Source organism: Grammomys surdaster, unplaced genomic scaffold (assembly GCF_004785775.1).
Source record: "Grammomys surdaster isolate TR1022 unplaced genomic scaffold, NIH_TR_1.0 125125, whole genome shotgun sequence".
In the NCBI taxonomy this organism is placed as follows: Eukaryota; Metazoa; Chordata; class Mammalia; order Rodentia; family Muridae; genus Grammomys; species Grammomys surdaster.
In genome coordinates, this window is record NW_021620026.1 from 266,481 (window position 1) to 274,738 (window position 8,258).

The 8,258-nt window shown below is 43.7% G+C and overlaps 1 pseudogene; it reads right to left on the bottom strand.

Moving 5' to 3' along the window:
• Positions 1 to 422: 422 nt before the first annotated feature.
• On the bottom strand, positions 423 to 6,071 carry LOC114637007 (annotated as a pseudogene).
• Between the last annotated feature and the right edge of the window lie 2,187 nt (positions 6,072 to 8,258).

Below are 8,258 nucleotides of genomic sequence, written 5' to 3' on the forward strand. Positions count from 1 at the left end.
AAAAGTTGAAGAAGCCAGGGCTGGTGTAGGTTTGTGCTCCCAACTTTGTCATGATAATGAGGAAGAAAATCATGAGTTAAAGTCCTTTCCAAGCTACAGAAGAACTTCAAGGCCCATCTGAAAATACAAAATTGAGAAGAAAGATGGAGATGGAGCTTGATGGTAGAGTGCTTGTCAAGTATGCAAGAGTTGTTGGGTTGAATTCCAGAACTACAAAAAATTTGAATGAATGAATGATTAAACAATTGAATGATCCTATTAGGTATTTTCCTTTCATCATTAATGTTGAAATATGCAACATTTTAAATGTCTTCTGGTTGTTAGGCTACTGGTGCTTCAGTGACAACATATATTGGTAAAGAGATCAAAAAGTGGCAGAAGATTTCCAAACATTTGAGACAGTTTCAGCTGCTAATACTAAATTAGTCTATTTGTCTATGAAGTTTCCTCTATATTACCTTTTGGAAGGCTTCTTTCAACTTCTTTGTTCCTCAAGGTGTAAGTATCAGGATTCAGGGCAGGAGTGACCACAGTGTACATGAGAACAGTAGCCTTGTCTGTGTCTGGGGTATGTGAACTCTTGGGTTGGAGATAAGTGAACAAACCATTGCCATAGAAAAGAGAAACAATCAGGGTATGAGAGGAGCAGGTGGAGAAAGCTTTGTGTCTGCTCACTGCTGAGGGCATTTTCAAGATGGTCAGAATAATGTGGACATAGGAGCACAGAATGAAAAGACAGGGAGTCATAAAGAAGATAATGCAAAATATAAATATGGAAAATTCATTCTGGAAAGTATCCACACAAGCTAGTTTTATCACAGGCATGATGTCACAAAAAAGTGCTGAATTGTTCATGCTCCACAAAAGGGCAGAGTAAAGACCCAGGTGGTCTGGGCTGACTCTACCAGGATCCCATTTTTTATCATCCAAAAATGCCCCAGGCAGCTTCAGACAGACAAAGGGGATATCCACAGAGTGTAATGCAGTGGGTAACAAATAGCCACAAAGCGATCATAAGCCATGGTTGCCAGAAGGCAGCATTCTGTCAGCCCCAAGATGGTGAATACATACATCTGAGCTGCAAGCCTCCCACACTTATGGTCCTGAGCTGTACCAGCAGATGCACCATTATTTGAGGCAACACACTACTGATATAACATATCTCTTGATGGCCAAGGAGAATTACATGGGCATGTGCAGGAAAGGGTGGCCCAGATCACACAGATGATGGTGAAGTTTCTCCCCACAGTAAATAAGTAGATTACCAAGAATGTGGCCCGCGCACAATCGTCTCGCCAGCAAGACGCACGCGGACACCAGGATCCTTCTGCAGCAAACGTTTATTCCAATGTAATGAGGAAGACCCCGGGCCCAGAAGAGGCACTGTTTATATACCCTTGGGTTGGCGTGTTCACTTCTGATTGGCTGCTTACTCATTACCCGCCAAAATGCCCCAGGATGGGCTGTGACTTTGGCGTGCTTTTACCATAGCACATGCGCAGTTTACTTGTTTACTTGGAGGAGCACCGGATGCCAGCGCCATCTTGTAATGACGAATGCTGTCACCACAAGCTGTGGCTTTCTACATCTCCCCTTTTTGTTTTAATTAAGAATCACAGGCACTGGCCAATGTCCCGTGTCTTAGGCTAGTTGATGTTCTTCCATAGCCAGCACCAAAGAATGGTGAGCTCCCTGTCTTAGGCTACGAGGGTTGCGCACCCACACCTGGCATTCTCAGAATGTGCGCCCCAGGTTGTGGCCTCTCGCAATGCCCGTCATGGGGTAAACTCACAGCTCATGGTGTACCTCTGGCATATGGCATCAACCTATTCCCGTCGTTGGGACCAATGGCAGCTGGCCTGGAGACAAAAAGATGGAGCTGTCCTTGGCCTGTCTAGCGTGGTACCAATCATGACTCAAACTCAAGCCCGATCAAGCAAATTCCATCTTGGGGGAATAAGCGATCAAGGACTGATAGTTTAAGACAGTCTCCCTTACCCTACCAGGTGCAATGGAAACAAGTCCTCTGGGTGCAAGGGCTAGGGGAAACAGAGAGAGATGCAAACACCCGTCCCTGTGCAATGGAGCCATCTCCCAGGGGTGCAAGGGCTGTTTGCCTCAAATTCAGGTACCACAGCTACACAGACAAGGACCAGCCAGGCCAAGACTCTTCACTGACCCAGTGCAATGGGCAAATCCCTTGGGGTGCAACAGCTGAGGAATCTGTCTACTGGCTATTTCTTTAACATGGATAACCAAATTTCAGGAGATGAGCCTTGTTCTAGGGCTGTAAGTGCTTGGGTAATAACAACCTTGTCACGTTTTTGTTGAGCTCTGAGCTTGCAAACCAACCATAGCATGAACACTAATCCGCAACATAGGGTGTACCAAACAGACCTACTCCCACCCACGTGTTAAAGAAAGAGAAAGCTGAAGAGATCCAGGAGGAGAGTCCCTCAGTCAGGGACAGATCCACACGCATCGAGTTGATGGCCACCACAGCTGTTCTCAATTTTTTGAGTGTCTCATCGAAGTTTTCTGACCAATTTCCTGTAAGATATTGAGACAATTTTCTGGACAGATTAGCTACATTATGTCTGACTGGTATGGGTTTTGGAAAGGCAGATAATATGGCCCATCATTGTTCCCCCGATATACTAGGAACCTGTATCCCTTGGATCAGCATGAGGGCTGTCATCAGAGTTTGGAGGGTCCGCCTGGGTGTCATCTTCTAATATCACAAGTCGTCATGTCAGTCGCTCTGGTAGCCAAAACGGGTTGTCTTCTTCCTGCGGAAAAACACAAACCGCTCCCCTGGCTCTTATTAAAATAGGATCCGGGCCTTTCCATTGTCCAGTCAAGACATCCTTCCATTTGACCATCTCTTTTGGCCTGTCAGGCTCTAAACAGTGACGGTCAGCAGCCGAATGGCCCTGACTGTCCAGATTTAAAATATTGAGGGTAAAAAGTATCATTATTTCTAACTCCTGGCCCATAAGCTGTTTTGAATTTCTTTTGAGTCTGAGGCTGACACCTCCCTAAGGAACAAACAAGGCAATAAACAAATTCTAGAAAACACCCTTCTAGAGGCAGGTCAGGACAAAAGGAATGTCTGAAATACAAGCTTCTGCCTTGCCCACTCTGTACAAAGTCTTGATTCAAATGTAAATGTTTTTAATCTTGGCCTATATCCTGAGGCCTGGCCCAAAGATTATCCTTCCTGCACCAAGGACAAGTTTGTCATGTAACCTTGGTCACCTGACTGTTGCTCAAGCCTCTGTTCCTGGGACAGTCACTTTAAAAACTATCTAAATTTTCACATTTAAAACATCTTTTATCTTTATGGTTCTGTGCAAGCTATGGCCAGACCCTGACTGTATGAGGGTGCAATTTCATCGAAAAGACGAATGTATCTAAGTCTGCTTGTATGGTCTGAGAGCTGTGTAGGCAGTTCAACCTGATTAACATCACACTGACCTTCTCCTACAAGCATGTTAAGATCCCAGTCTGCATTGTCTTAATTTAAATGTAAATGTTCTTAATCTCTAGCAGGCCAGCACTGTATCACAACCTGTTTTAAATATTTTTATTTAACTCTACCTGCTGTCTCCTTTTCTATAAACATGTGTGAATCAAAAAATCCCAAACTCAAGATTAGAACTGCCAACTGTAGCCAATGGAATACTGGCAGTTTAACAACTAAATTTTTAAATTTCTTTTGTAACATTAGAGTATAACCATTAATTTTGAGAAGCAAAACCAGAAGCAATGTAAACAATCTATTTTTTCTAAAATCAACACCAAGTAGATTACCTTTATGTTACAAAGTTTTGTTGTCAATTCTTATACATGAATGCATGAAGCAGTTTTTACTATCTCATTGAAGAGATACTGGTTTCTGGTTTCTGAATGACTATAACACTGAGTTAGTTTTACACCAACTTTCCGTTACCAAAGTTGTAAATTTCTAATCACACCCAATAATTTAAGCCAATAATCTATAACCAAGACATGTAGAACGTTTTTATACTTTTAAAACCAATCAGAAACAACAATGAAGTGGCTATGCATCTTATATATTTAGACCAAACAAAATTTGTTGCCTTTTCTAGCTGTAATTTCAAGAGAAAAGCACCTTGTCACAGAGATTTTTCTAGGACAAAACAACTCTTAGCTTCCTTATAAAACCCAAAACCTTCTGGTCTCTTTTAAAAGCAGCTTATGTCAACAATCAATTCCTGGAAAGGCTTTTTCAGCTCAGCTCAACTCTTAGCTACAGGTGTAGGGTAGCTTATCAGCCTCTGCTGTGTAAATTAAGACTGCCTTTAAAACAAAGTTAAACTTGCCCAAGGGTTGGATCAAGCAGTTTTAAGGATCTTTTCTTTTGAACATGTAACAAACACAGAACATTTAGACAATGAAACAAAAGGCAAACACAAACACGTGGACATTAGCGCGCCAAGGACAGACAACAAAGAAGGACATCTAAGAGCTATAGAGAAATTCAGGACGTCTCCCGAATTCTCTTCTGTTCCTAGGAGAGCTCTGAAATAGCCTTTTTATTCCTTTTTGCTGACACAGCTCAGAGAGAGGGCAACTGTTTTTCTGGAACCTTTTCTTTCTCTCTCATATTCAAGATATAACTTGTTTGAGAAGCATCATGTCATAAAGCTTTCCATTCTATATACTGTCCCATATTAGGGAGAGCAGCTTTTACTGTATTTTGCCAATCATTCGGAGTCATTGCCATAGTGGCAAATCTCTCAAGCTGTATAACTGTAAAATTAGCATCAACTCCATATTTGTTAACCGATTCAGCAAGTTCTTTGATAAAGGCATACTCTACAGGTGCGTGGACATGGCCTCCCCCCGCGTCCTCAAATACTGGAAAGGCTTGTAACATCCTTCTTTTGTCTTCCTTTGAAAGGAAGGAGTCTGAGCAGCGCTTGTCTGCATAAGGCGGAAGTGCGCCGGGAACATTAGGTTGGGAGGGCGCGACAGGCCGAGAGGCCATGCGGCTCCTATCTCCTGTTTTCCTTTGCTTTCAATTTCGCGGCGGCAACTGCTCATCTGGCTGGCATCTTTCCTCCTCATCTGTCTCTTCGTCTAAGTCCTCCACCTCGGAGGAAGTTAGCTCCTCCGACTCAGAGCCACCAAGCCCCAAAACCTCCGACTCCTTTACCGGATAAAGAGATTTTCTTTTGGAGGCTTCTCTTTCTTTTGTGTTCAACTCACCCAAGGGCGTACTTTCCCTTACCTCTCGCTTCTGCGGACTGAGTGTCTTGGGAAGGGTGTTTACTTAGGCATGCCTTCTGAGCTCTCTTTTTTTTCTGAACTCCTAAGCGCTTATGCTGCTCTGTTTCTGACCCACTAGCCTGTAATCCGTCTAGCACTCCCTGGCCCGCCGCTACAGTCGAGTGGCATTTCTCATCCCGCAAAACCAGAAGGAAGAGAATGAACGCCGCTAGCACAATAGCGAGAGCTTCTAGAGTTCTTGCCAACTGGGGAGGGAGACGAAATAGATCAAGTCCAAACATGTCTCTCAGAGCTTTACCTTGCCTTGCAGTTCTGAACCCTTCCCGTAAACGGGGGTCTCCTCGGCGCTGGTGATGGTGAATTTTTCCCGGGTTTCGGCACCACTTGTGGCCCGCGCACAATTGTCTCACCAGCAAGACGCACGAGGACACCAGGATCCTTCTGCAGCAAACGTTTATTCCAATGTAATGAGGAAGACCCCGGGCCCAGAAGAGGCACTGTTTATATACCCTTGGGTCGGCGTGTTCACTTCTGATTGGCTGCTTACTCGTTACCCGCCAAAATGCCCCAGGATGGGCTGTGACTTTGGCGTGCTTTTACCATAGCACATGTGCAGTTTACTTGTTTACTTGGAGGAGCACTGGATGCCAGCACCATCTTGTAATGGCGAATGCTGTCACCACAAGCCGTGGCTTTCTACACAAGAACACAAAAAAGAGGACAAGTTGTAGCTCCACTTGAAAGGAAAAGACCACCAATGTGAATTCAATGCAGAGGGACAGTCTTCCATTCTCCATGAGCTCATAATTATACATCTGTGAATACAATAGAGCAGGCAGGTAGTCCTAGAGGGCACAGTCTGCTGCTACAAGTGTCAATTACCCTCCACAATGGAACTTCCCCACTATCAGTGTGCTAACAAGAAAACAGAGACCCCACAACTCCTGTGAGGATGCACATTTCTGTTGTGGATATTGTTCTATTTTCAAAGAAATGTAGTTTAAAACATACCTTTAAATCTATTTTCTAATTTTCTTTATCATATAGATATACTAATAATGTATTAACCTATTTAACACTTGACATATAAAGATATTATATTACAAAACACTGTAAAATTGCATACAAAGTATCCTGTTCTGATTTTCTGACCTCTAGAACCATTCTCAAAACTACACTTGAGTGCCTAGCAGAAAGAATATTCTGAGCAACATATTTGCAAGTCCATATATGTCCTATTCTTATTTAAGTGAAACAGAATGTTAACCATTAGAAAACTATGATCCAAGAATACCTATAACCTTCATCTCCTTTACATTGTATTGATGTATTTATTCAAGAAATTTTGACTTGGAGGACATGCCTAGAATAAAAGGTAACTTTTCTTCTTGTTGTTATTCAGGGTTGCCTATAATTCCATTGTGACATAATGGCATACTCAGCATCTTTACCTTGCAAGAGACCATCGGGAATTATATTCCTGAGTGGTATATTGTCTTAAGAGGAACACTTTTTAAAAATAGCAGCAAGTTATGATCCTTATTCAATTTGGACTTTGTTTTCTTTTATATTTCCAGAGACAAGTTGTCAAATATTTCATTGAAGATTCAGTAAACCAAAAGCTTAGAATATCCAAGATACAATTTACAGACCACATGAAGCTCAAGAAGAAGGAAGACCTAAGTGTGGATATTTCAGTCCTTCTTAGAAGGGGGAACAAAATACTCAAGAGAGGAAATTCGGAAACCAAGTGTGGAGCAGAGACTGAAGGAAAGGCCATCCAGAGACTGCCCCACCTGGGGATCCATCCCATATACAGACACCAAAGCCAGACACTATTACAGATGCCAAGAAGTGCTTGATGACAGGAGCCTGATATAGCTGTCTCCTGAGAGGCTCTTCCATACCCTGACAAATACAGAGGTGGATGTTTGCACCCAACCATTGGACTGATCACAGGGCCCCCAATGGAGGAGTTAGAGAAAGGACTGAAGGAGCTGAAGGGGTTTGCAACCCCACAGGAAGAACAATATCAGCCAACCAGACCTCCCTGCCACCCACAGAGCTCCTAGGGACCTATGGCTCCAGCCACATATGTAGCAGAGGATGGCTTTGTTGGACATCAATGGGAGTAGAGGCCCTTGGTCCTCGGAAGGCTCAATGCCTCAGTGTCGGGGATTGCCATGGAGGGGAGAAGGGAGTGAGTGAGTAGGTGGGGGATCACCCTCATAGAAGCAGGGGGAGGGAGGATTGGGTAGGGGATTTCTGGAGGGGAAACCAAAATGTAAATAAAAATCCAATAAAAAATGGAAAAACGGCCCCTCCTTCAGAAACTGAAGGAGGGGCCATCTGAAGACCACTCCACCTGAGTATCTATCCCATGTGCAGTCACCATGTGCAGTCAGTAGATGCTGATGTGGAAGTCAGGAAGTACATGCTGATAAGAGCCTGATATGGATGTCTCCTCAGAGGTCTTCAAGAGTCTGACATATTCAGAGGCAGATGCTCACAACTAGCCATTGAACTGATCATGGGTTCTCAATGGAGGAGTTAGAGTGAAGACTGAAGGAGCTGAAAGGATTTGCGGCACCATGAGGAGAGCAACAATACCAACCAACCACAGCTCCCAGGGTCTAAACCACCAGCCTGGGAGCACTTAGGGAGGGATCCAGGGCTTTAGCTGAATATGTAAGAGTGGAGGGCCCTGCTGGGCATAGGTGGAAGAAGAGAACCTTGACCTCATGAAGGTTGGACGCCCCAGGGGGTGGGAATTTTGAGGGTGGGGAGGTAGGAGTGGGGTGGTAGATAGAGGTTACATCCACAGAGAAGAAGGAGGAGGGGTGAGGGGATTGGGGGTTCCTGGGTGGGTGGGGGATGGGGTAAGGGGACAACATATGAAATGTAAATAAAACATCCAATAAAAAAATTTAAAAAAAATGGAAAAGCATCTATCATCTATCTATCTATCTATCTATCTATCTATCTATCATCTATCTATCTAT